The sequence below is a fragment of the Dermacentor albipictus genome, chromosome 2, assembly GCF_038994185.2.
Source record: "Dermacentor albipictus isolate Rhodes 1998 colony chromosome 2, USDA_Dalb.pri_finalv2, whole genome shotgun sequence".
Classification (NCBI taxonomy): Eukaryota; Metazoa; Arthropoda; class Arachnida; order Ixodida; family Ixodidae; genus Dermacentor; species Dermacentor albipictus.
The window spans coordinates 43,019,546-43,030,032 of record NC_091822.1 but is presented as its reverse complement, the minus strand read 5'-3'; the positions used below and the strand labels follow the sequence as shown (position 1 = coordinate 43,030,032).

The window sequence follows — 10,487 nt, the reverse complement described above, 5'->3', positions numbered from 1 at the left end:
TAAGGTACCCGAAAATTGTGTTTTGTCGGAGAAGTGATGCGCGTTCCATCACGCGTTCTATAAATGTAGAAAACTGCTGTCACTTGTGACGAGAAAGATACCTTTGATGTATAGGAAAGCTGGTGGTACATAAACGCATCAACAGCTTTGTGCCATCACTTATTGAAGGATGGTAAGGGAGCAAAATAGGCATTAGCTTAACAGTTTACGTGGTGGAGAGGGCGACAATTACATATATGCAAAACGTGACAGGGGTTCACAACATCATGAAATGTGTGGAAGATAAAATTTCTGCAGCCTGTTAGCGCATGCCTTCAAGGACCTAGAATGGCTCACACGTGCGAAAACATATGGCAATGACATACCGCAGTTCTTTGGGAGCACGTTAAGGAGATTACAATATCTACAAAATTGTTTTGTAGTGTATCTTCGCAGAAAGGAAGTGGTCCTGCTGAAAATTCCGACCCTGTGCACATATTTGTTTGATCGCCTGAGCTGAATATGTGTACTCTGTGAGGCATCGGCTAGCTAAGAGGAAGCCAGGTGTGCACATATTGTGACATTCAAATGTGCAACAAAAGATGGATTATTGAGTACTCGGATTGTTTGAACGAGAGGGTTGTGTAATCAATAACATTAAGTTTGCAATGAGCAAGCACACTCAATCACTCCATGTCCTTCATGAACGCAAGAAAGCAATAAGAGCGTGGCGTCAATTTCAACTTTAGCACGATGGCATCCAGTAGCGAAAGCAGTGTCGAATGTTGATACTCCCCTGACAAACAATGAAAAGCGTGGGAGCCTTGGTGGTGTTGCTTGCAATTTGCCACATAGCATGTGTGCCGAAAGAAGAATTTCGCTGGTGTGGTGGAAAGCTAAGTGCGTAATTGTTTATATCTAAATACAGGTTATAAACTGATTATTTTAAGCCGATTTTTTAACATAAAATTAAATAAACCGGCTTGCATATTTATAAATCGAGACAATTGCAAGTTATAAACCGTAGGTGTCATATTTTCAACCTCAGTTTAAAATATTGCACTGAAAATCTAGAAATTTTAATAACCAGAGTGTCAGGTTTACTTCACTTTAGCACATCAAAACATAGCAGTTTTGTGGATGCCTCTAATGGGAAATATAAATCTGTAAATTTGAGCAAACGCTCACTGCACTGAAACAGACAACTAATATGTCAAAAAATTTTGCAAGAACACCATGAACACTGCAACAATTACAAAAGCCGCCAAGAAACCAATTAAAAATTAATTTGCCTTTAAAGACCTGACATCTGATGTTTGAAGATGTGTGAAATCTTGTCGCAGTGCCGAGTTAGATAGCTATGAAATATGTATAGCCCCATGGCGACACTCCCGAAAGCGCCAGTTTGCTGATATTTGGCTATATTCTTAAAGAAAAAAAAGGAAATTCCTAATAAAAGTTTGCACTGTACATTCAGTAGCATTAAAAATAAATGAAAACAATTATGCTTGCAAATATGCTGCAGTTGAAGCCCAATAGCAGAATATGCCAAGTAAAAAAAAAACCAATACAAGTATGATATCTGTTTACCACTCTAACAGAGTACTATGTCCTTTGAGATTGGGATACTAACTGCGATATGTTGCCCATCACCAGAGCATAAGCGGTTTGTGAAAATTATGTTGTGGTAAACAAACTTTTATTATACTTCCAAAGTACAATATAATATAAATAAATAAGTCAGACAATAATATATAAGCACTTACCCGCCGTGGTTGCTCAGTGGCTATGGTGTTGGGCTGCTGAGCACGAGGTCGCGGGATCGAATCCCGGCCACGGCGGCCGCATTTCGATGGGGGCGAAATGCGAAAACACCCGTGTGCTTAGATTTAGGTGCACGTTAAAGAACCCCAGGTGGTCAAAATTTCCGGAGTCCTCCACTACGGCATGCCTCATAATCAGAAAGTGGTTTTGGCACGTAAAACCCCAAATATTATTATTAATATATACGCACTTACAAATAACATATACTAAAATTGGAACGACACAGAGCAGATCCGCATGGCCCCTGCACAAGAATGGCACACAGAACCGGGAAGCGTTCCAGATGCACACACACAAAGAAAATGTGGTGGCATGGATCAGAACACTGGGCTTCTAATCTGAAGGACATAATTTTGAGACATCCTCAAGCCCATCACAAATTCAAGGTTGGAGTTGCGCCTTGCCCCGGCCAAAAAAGAAATTGCGGAGAGGAAGTGCGGCTATACTAGCCCCGGTGCAGCAAAATTAAGAAAGCCCACTAAGCCAGAACACACACTTCCTCATCAGAAAAGACCTCTGTTGTGCAGTACTCAACTATAGCTCCCTCATTATTCCTGCTATTACTCATGGGCCTCAGTCTTCAGCGTCTGCGGAGCACCTGATAAAAGCGACGGTAAGTCCTGCGACGCGTCAGAGGGTGCTCAGAATCTCCGGATCCGGAGACCACCACTGTAAACTTAACATGTCAACATTTAGCCCGGAAACACTGTCGCGTTAGACTAGCTCAGCAAGGCTCTTTGATGAATTATCAGGCATTGCCTGGGATATTATTGACTTTAGTGAAGATACAATTAGTGAGGCTTATACTGGAATCACTAACAGCCACGTCCTCTCCTAGAGAAGTCTTGTAGATCAGAGATAATATGGGGTGGAATTTGTCATCCATAAGAACATTGCGGGCAGCATGAATTGTACCGTATTAATGAGAGGGTAACAGTGGTCGTAATAAAGCTGAACAGGAAGTGCAAAATAAAAGTAGTACAGGCCTACGCTCCAAACGCGAGTCGTAATGATGTTGAAGAAATAGAACAGCTTTATGAAGATGTTAAATCAGAAATGAGAAAGGTGCAAGTTCAGTGTACTTCAATGTACTTCAAGTTCAGTTCAGTGGGTGACTTCAATGCAAAAGTGGGGAAAAGCATGCTGTGCAATAAGGAATTGGCTATTATGGTATCAATTTTGGCGATACTACAGAAGAGATGTTGGTAACATTTAGGGAAAAAAATTGCCTCTGGATAATGTACACCTTCTTCAGGAAGCTCCCTAGCAGGAAGCTTACATAAAAACACCCAAAAGGAGAAATTAGAAATTAAATATATTTCATACTCTCTGGCGATACTATCATAGTGAGGATGTAGAAAAGTTAAATAGGGTACAGTGCAATGGGCACCAATTAGTGAGGTGTAGGGTCTCTTTCAATTTGGAGAGAAAGGGTAAAATCAGTCAAAAAGAGAGCAGTCAACCTGGAGACAGTAAGGATGAAATCAGAGTTATTCAGGCAGATACAAGTAAACAAAAATACAGCTTTAGAACAGGAAGATAAGTATACTCATAGACGTAATGAATGACACCGCAACTAGGCTGATTTAGCAAGCAGCAGTGGAAGTGGGAGGTAAGGCACCAAGGCAACCAGTAGGTGCACTTCCCCCAGTAACATGGACCAAAATAATGAACGTCAAAGCCTCAAGGCGTCTAACTCAAGATATCCGATAGGATTCGCTGAACTGTCAAAAGTGATCAACAAGAAGAAAATGAGGGATGTTCGAAATTGTAAAGCAGTGAATATTGAGCAAGCAGTAAAAAACAGCCGCAGCAACAAATTCTTTAGAAGCAAGCGTTGCATAGGACAAGCCAATACGTACGCACTTCAACATAAGCGCGGTGATGTTACCTGCAATTTCGATGGTACGGTAAAAGCAAGGGACACATTTTATACTGACGTTTTAAAGTAACCAGAGAAGCCACGCTACATGAATTCTAAATAGAATAAACACGATACAGGGGCATATTCTGTGACGAGCGATGAGATAAGGAAGGCCTTGCGGGACATGACCCTGGATAAAGAGGCAGGATAAGATGGAATCACAGTTGACATCATCAGAGATGGAGATGTCATGCCTGAAATCTTGTGACCCTTTATAATCATTGCCTCGCGGCTTCAAGTGTACCAGGGACCTGGAGAAATGGCAATATTTTAATAATCCTTAAGAAAGGAGAGCTTGAAGAATTCAAGAAATTAGGGCCGTTAGCTTGTTTTCAGTATTCTATAAAATGATGACGAAGATAATTTTGAATAGAACCAGCGCAGCACCTATTTTCCATCAATCGAGACAACAGACTGGCTTCAGGAAAGGGTATTCTAAAATGGATCACACACACGCCATCAATGAAGCAATTTTGAAAGCTGCACCATACAAACAACCTGTTTATATGGCTTTCATAGAGTATCAAAACCATTTGATTTAGTACAGATACGAGCAGTCATAGAGCCATTCCGTAATGAAGGAGTACAGGTGGCATACGCGGACATTTTGGGAAACATCTACAAAGTTTCCACGGTTACGTTGTTTCTCCACATAAAAAGTAGAAAGTTAGCTATCAAGGAAGGAGTCTGGCAATGAGACACAATCTCTCCAATGGTAATGAGTACATGCTTAGAAGAAGTATTCGAAATATATTGAACTGAGAGGGAGTGCGGATGAACGGTGAATATCTCAGCAGCCTTCGGTTTGCAAACGACATTGTCCTGTTCAACAACACCGGGGGCGAATTCCAGCAAATGAATGAAGAACGTGACGGAGAAAGTGTAAGTGTGGGGATGATTATATTATGCAGAAGACAAAGATAATTCTCAACAGCCGAAGAACCGAAGAAGAAAGTAAAAAAATCAGCATCGCCAGTAAGCCTCTAGAGACATTCAGGACTACGTTTATCTAGGTCTATTCTATTACTCACAGACTACCCTAATCATGATCAGAAAACTTACAGAAGAATGAAAATGTGTTGCAGAGCATACGGTAGGCATTACGAAATCCTGCCTAGGAGCTTGGTACTGTAATTCAAAAATGAAAGACGCTAAATTATTGCATTCTACCGGCGCGAACATCTGGGGCAGAAACTTGGAGGTTATAAAGCAAGCTCCAGAAGAGGCTAAAGACCACGCAAAGATCCATGAAAGAAATAATGTTAGGCGCAACATTTATACAGACATGAAGAGAGAGTTGTGCATAAGAAGGCAAATGGGGATAGTGGATACGCTAGTTGATATTAAGAGTAAAATGGAGGTGGACATGCTTTGTATTGATTAGGGTAGATAACCAGTGGACCACTAAAATTACAGAATGGGTGACAAGGAAAGGGAAGCGCAGCAAGGGACGGAAAAAATTAGGTAAAATAATCAAACAGGAAAATTTCCAGTCGCAACTTGGAATCAGCTAGTGCAAGACAGGTGTTATTGGCGATAGCAGAGAGATGCCCTCATCCTGCAGTGGATATAAAGAAAGCTGGTAATGAAAAGTTATTGAAGAAATTGCGCTACTCATAACGCCGTCGCGTCCTTGTGCAAAAAACACAACTACAGTGGACGCGAAAGGCTTTCTTGCGTGCATAGGTTGTGGCCAACTGAAGTATTGAGGTTCGTATTTCAAATACTTACAACAGCAGCGATACTGCGAAGCGAAAGGCGAAACAAACGTATTGGTAAAAAAATTCAGCGTCATTTCCCTCTTTGAAGGCGGATGACCAGCGAAGCTGTGTATGTGGGCGCCTCAACGCCCAACTGTTCATTGCCTTGCGTCAAACGCCGTATGCGCATACATGGAAGGCGAGGTGCGACTCGTTACTCCCCCATGATGTTGAGCTCACAAGATGATCAAGCACCAGGGGGTTACACAGCCGAGTATTGTAAAACGCGGCATGACGTCCTTTACTAACGAGTCCCGACGAGTCCCGAACTGTAGAGCAGACACGCACCTGACCGCACTCCGAGGGCACACGCTGCTTCACCGTAGCCAAGGCAATTGTGCGTTGGTCGACGTCCCGCAGTGTCATAAAGATCGTGAGGTCACTCGAAAGCCACAAGCGGCCATACACAGCACAGACCACAAAAAAACTGGTTCCCGAATAACTTCCTCTAAAACCTGGTCGTTACTCCGGTGAAACGTGCCAAATTTGCGGGACCGGGGCAACACGAAAGGTTCGCATTTCTTTCCGCCACGCGTTAATAGCTGGCAGTACGCTCACGAGATCGTCGCCACGGGAGAGCGCAAGGAAAGAAAACGATGTACGCAAGCACTTGGAACGCAAAGAGAGGGCGGTGCGTAGGAAGACATGGCCGACGTGGATCAAACTGTAGTATCTGTTCTTCTCAGCCTAATATCTCATAGGGGTTGTATTTGGACCTAAAATATGAAACTTATTTTTTTTTTGCAAATTGCCGGAATATTTCATGTCTGCTTCACCTCCGACACATGTGGGCCTGGTATTGTACTGTCTTCGGGATAGGCACACGTATAGGGGGGAATTCCAAAGCTACACAGCTCTTGCCAACGGACGTATTTTTCATATAAACCAAGCCATATGAAGCTTCGCTATAAAAATTCAACGGCAATTACGATAATCGATAATGCCATATTTTAGCTCAGCTGTATACGTGGTATCATTTCGTCATAGATTGACTGGCGCGGACAGTCTGACTCGTGTGGCACGTTGCAGATGGACCGAAGTATTGCGCAAATGACTACCTAATCGGGAAATGGCAAGAGGCAGCGCGTAGGTCACGTGTGTGTGGAATTCAAAGCAGCCGTCGCACACAAACATCAGCTCTTGCCGCGCTGTGTTTCCATGTTGACGCTCGCTACCCTAGCGCCATCTCGTAACCGTCGTTGCCACAGAGCCCGTTTTTGCGCGGCACTATCGTTGTCGTCCCACGCTTTCGCAACACCCCTTCCTTCGCTTTCCTCCTCGCGCTCCATTCACTATCGCCGTCTTTGATCGCCCACTGCGCTACGCGATCCTTCTTTCTTCCTTCGCTGTGCTCGTTCGTTCAGTTACGAGGGATGCCGAGGCACACCGATGCTCTATGCAGAAACATGGGCTTAAGAGCTGCGTTTTAATACAGAACTTCAACGTGGAACTGATGTATAGTTCAAGTCACCACGGGGTGAGTATCACAAAAAGAAAACATGTGGCAAAAAAAAAAGATTTGGATATGGACTGGGAGGTCAAAAAGGACAATTTTCCTACGTCTAAATGAAACAGGTGTATATTTAGAATCATTTCAAGCACCAAGAGATTGGCAGAAAATTGGCTGAACCCATTGAGGCCACGCAGTGAGAAGTCGAGAGCTTAATGCAACACCATATAGCTAGCTTGAAGTGTAGATAAAAGATGAAACCGGCAAACTTGGTGTTCTGTTTTTATGGAAAGAGGGACAGAGAGATTTTTAAACAGTGCTGGAGATGTTGGCCTTGTTACGGTCGCTAGGTGGGCAGGTGTGTCGTCTTCCGGCCATGATACGCAGTCTAGCGCTTCTCCTTTTCATAAGAAGAAACCTGGGCACTGTGGTCACGTTCCTGTCACAAGGGGCGCGCCTCGTGGGCTTCTGCGGCGTATTTATCCCTTCCTTTAATGTCACAAACATCTTCACAGTGACACCAGAGACGGTTACAGATTTCTGAATGCATCGGAGCTCGATCACTTGCGAAGGCAACGTACTATATTTGTCCCTCATCAGGTCGTTTCCTGCTTTGAGACGGAAGGATATTGTCACAAACAGTCGACAACACAAAGACGTTGTAGGGGGGCTGGGTGAGACTCTCTTCTGTTGGACTGAAGGAGCTGCCAACACCTGTGTGCCCCGTGCAGTCGTTGTACTTGCCAAAACGTGTTCTTTGCTCGTCACACAGAATAATGTTTTCGGCCGTCTTTCAATGGGTAGACTTCGTCAGTTGTGTACAAATACTCATTCTTCACTTGCGCAATACGTGCCACTTTCATTCGCATCCTATATGCTTGAAGCGCGTGTGTATGTTTGGCTCATTGTCTCTTAGCATAATTTTAGCAATCGGCATTTGATCGGCGTCAAGTCTGGCTTGTTTCTTCTGCAAAATGTTTCTTCAACTGGAGCGTCGGGCTGCATCGAATTAACAGTATCACTCAATATCCGCAGATTCGGCAGCGATTCTGCGCGATACGCGCAATTAAATGCTCCTCAAGGTGGTCATTGTCATCATCATCAGCGTGGTTACGCCCACTGCAGGGCAAAGGCCTCTCCCATACTTCTCCAACAACCCCGGTCATGTGCTAATAGTGGCCATGCCGTCCCTGCAAACTTCTTAATCTCATCCGCCCACCTAACTTTCTGCCGCCCCCTGCTACGCTTCCCTTCCCTTGCAATCCAGTCCGTAACCCTTAATGACCATCGGTTATCTTCCCTCCTCATTACATGTTCTGCCCATGCCCATTTCTTTTTCTTGATTTCAACTAAGATGTCATTATCTCGCGTTTGTTCCCTCACCCAATCTGCTCTTTTCTTATCCCTTAACGTTACACCTATCATTCGTCTTTCCATAGCTCGTTGCGTCGTCCTCAATTTGAGTAGAACCCTTTTCGTAAGCCTGCAGGTTTCTGCCCCGTAGGTGAGTACTGGTAAGACACAGCTATTATACACTTTTCTCTTGAGGGATAATGGCAACCTGCTGTTCATGATCTGAGAATGCCGGCCAAACGCACCCCAGCCCATTCTTATTCTTCTGATTATTTCCGTCTCATGATCCGGATCCGCAGTGACTACCTGCCCTAAGTAGATGTATTCCCTTACGACTTCCAGTGGCTCGCTGCTTATTGTAAATTGCTATTCTCTTCCGAGACTGCTAAAAATTACTTTAGTTTTCCGTAGATTAATGTTTAGACCCACTCTTCTGCTTTGCCTCTCCAGGTCAGTGAGCATGCATTGCAGTTGGTCCACACGCGTGCGAGCACAGTTGGTGCTCGCACGTAAAAAAATGCGCGTGAAACACTTTCTTAGCATGGTAACGGGCAAACTGACGTTTTGTGGAAAGTTATATACCTCATTGCACCAAAATCAGTATATGCTAGCCCGTGGCTTGTATGTTTGTAGGCGAACTTTCGATTCGATGCAAAAGAAATGGTGTTCCTCCGACAACTTTTCTTCTCTGCATGTTTCTCTATTCACACGTCACTTCTTAAACTTTGATGTAAATTACAGCAACTCTAAGAACTATCGTGACTGCAGGCGGAGCACACCGTGCCGTCAACATGTAAACAGACGACATAGATGAGTGCTATGGGGGAAAAAAACTCATTGTTATGACAAGCACCAGACCGTTTGCACTCTCTCAACATATTTTAATCCTTTTCTTTGGGAGTTTACTCTGAAGACCAGTTAGAATAACTACTACAGGGGGCGCAATAACAACAGACTCAGTAGCAGACTGCGCACGCTTCGTGAAAGGCCTGTTACCGCAGCTGCCCTCCTGCTGCCCTGACGTGGAGAAGCACTGAGCTACGGTGACCTGCACAACTACCCATCAAGACCCCGAAGCCTCCTCAAACACCATGCATGATATTGGACATGAAAGAAGCGACGCATGAAAGTACCCCCTCACACTGAATACAGAGGTGTACAACATACACACGCAACATATACAAGCGCACGTGATCACGGCTGTCAGAGCCCATTTTCGCGGGAAGTAGAGTAAAGGCACCATGGTGTTGCGCGAAGCATTAGCAGAGTTGCTACAAGGCTATGTCGTATATTTAAAGCAGATTTAATAACTGCTCGTGTGACCATAAAGTGCCTACAATCGTTCGTATTTTACATTGCACATATTTCAAACATTGGCGATTGCGTCGCTTGCACTTTGTGAAAGAAGTAGTTCATGTAGATGGCACTGACCTGAACAGGGTGTAGACACAGCCCTGCCTTGTCAGGCGATATCGGGCTGTAAGAACCAGCATCGCATTCACTTGATTTAATAGGTCCGCATTATGTGATTGAATGATTTATTTCGATGTCATGGGCGCATCAGACGATAGCGCGGACTTAGAGCGCCATACGATGGCGTTCATGAGGGCTGACCTGTGCCTCCTAAAGAAAGGCTTGGACACCGGTTACAGTGAGTCGTGAGCCACTCCAACAGCGGGGTAGTTCTGGTCGTTGTTCGCTAAGCCGCAGTTGATGGGCAACCACTAGCACATAATATTGTGGGCCAGAATGCTTGACCCTGTGATCGTAAATGCTGTCGATGTTTCGAAAGCAAGGACATTTTGCTTGCAGCAAGTGCAAGGAGATGAAACTGCCCGAGAGTCTGTAAAGGTGAAGCATCGATTTTCTGGCTGGCTCATAATGTGAGTGATAACAGCTCTCTGTCTACAGTGGTCGTAGTACACCTGTAATCAATGTACTTCTCTAACATACGTGTTTTAGCAGATGAACTCTAGCTGCCTATGGTGGAAGAATTGGACCTAATTGTGATTTGTTGGTACGAACATGGTGGTGACGTTCAGATGACAGTGAGATGTGCCTACGCAGCAAGTACCTTAATGTTAGCAGCTGGGTGTATTTATTTTATGCCTTTATTGTCGCATCAATCCTCGAAGAACACTTCCATGGTGGTAAAAGACGCGCTAAGGCGACCCGAATTTGAGGAAGGAGATCGTTC

General features: G+C 44.2%; 2 non-coding genes across 2 annotated transcripts; both read left to right on the top strand.

Annotated features, from left to right (window-relative positions):
• The first annotated feature begins 1,989 nt into the window (after positions 1-1,989).
• Positions 1,990-2,092, top strand: LOC135912804 (U6 spliceosomal RNA). Its single transcript, XR_010567783.1, has one exon. It is a non-coding gene; the product is annotated as a U6 spliceosomal RNA (small nuclear RNA).
• A 4,038-nt stretch (positions 2,093-6,130) lies between these two features.
• On the top strand, positions 6,131-6,317 carry LOC135912801 (U2 spliceosomal RNA). Its single transcript, XR_010567781.1, has one exon. It is a non-coding gene; the product is annotated as a U2 spliceosomal RNA (small nuclear RNA).
• Positions 6,318-10,487: the final 4,170 nt, after the last annotated feature.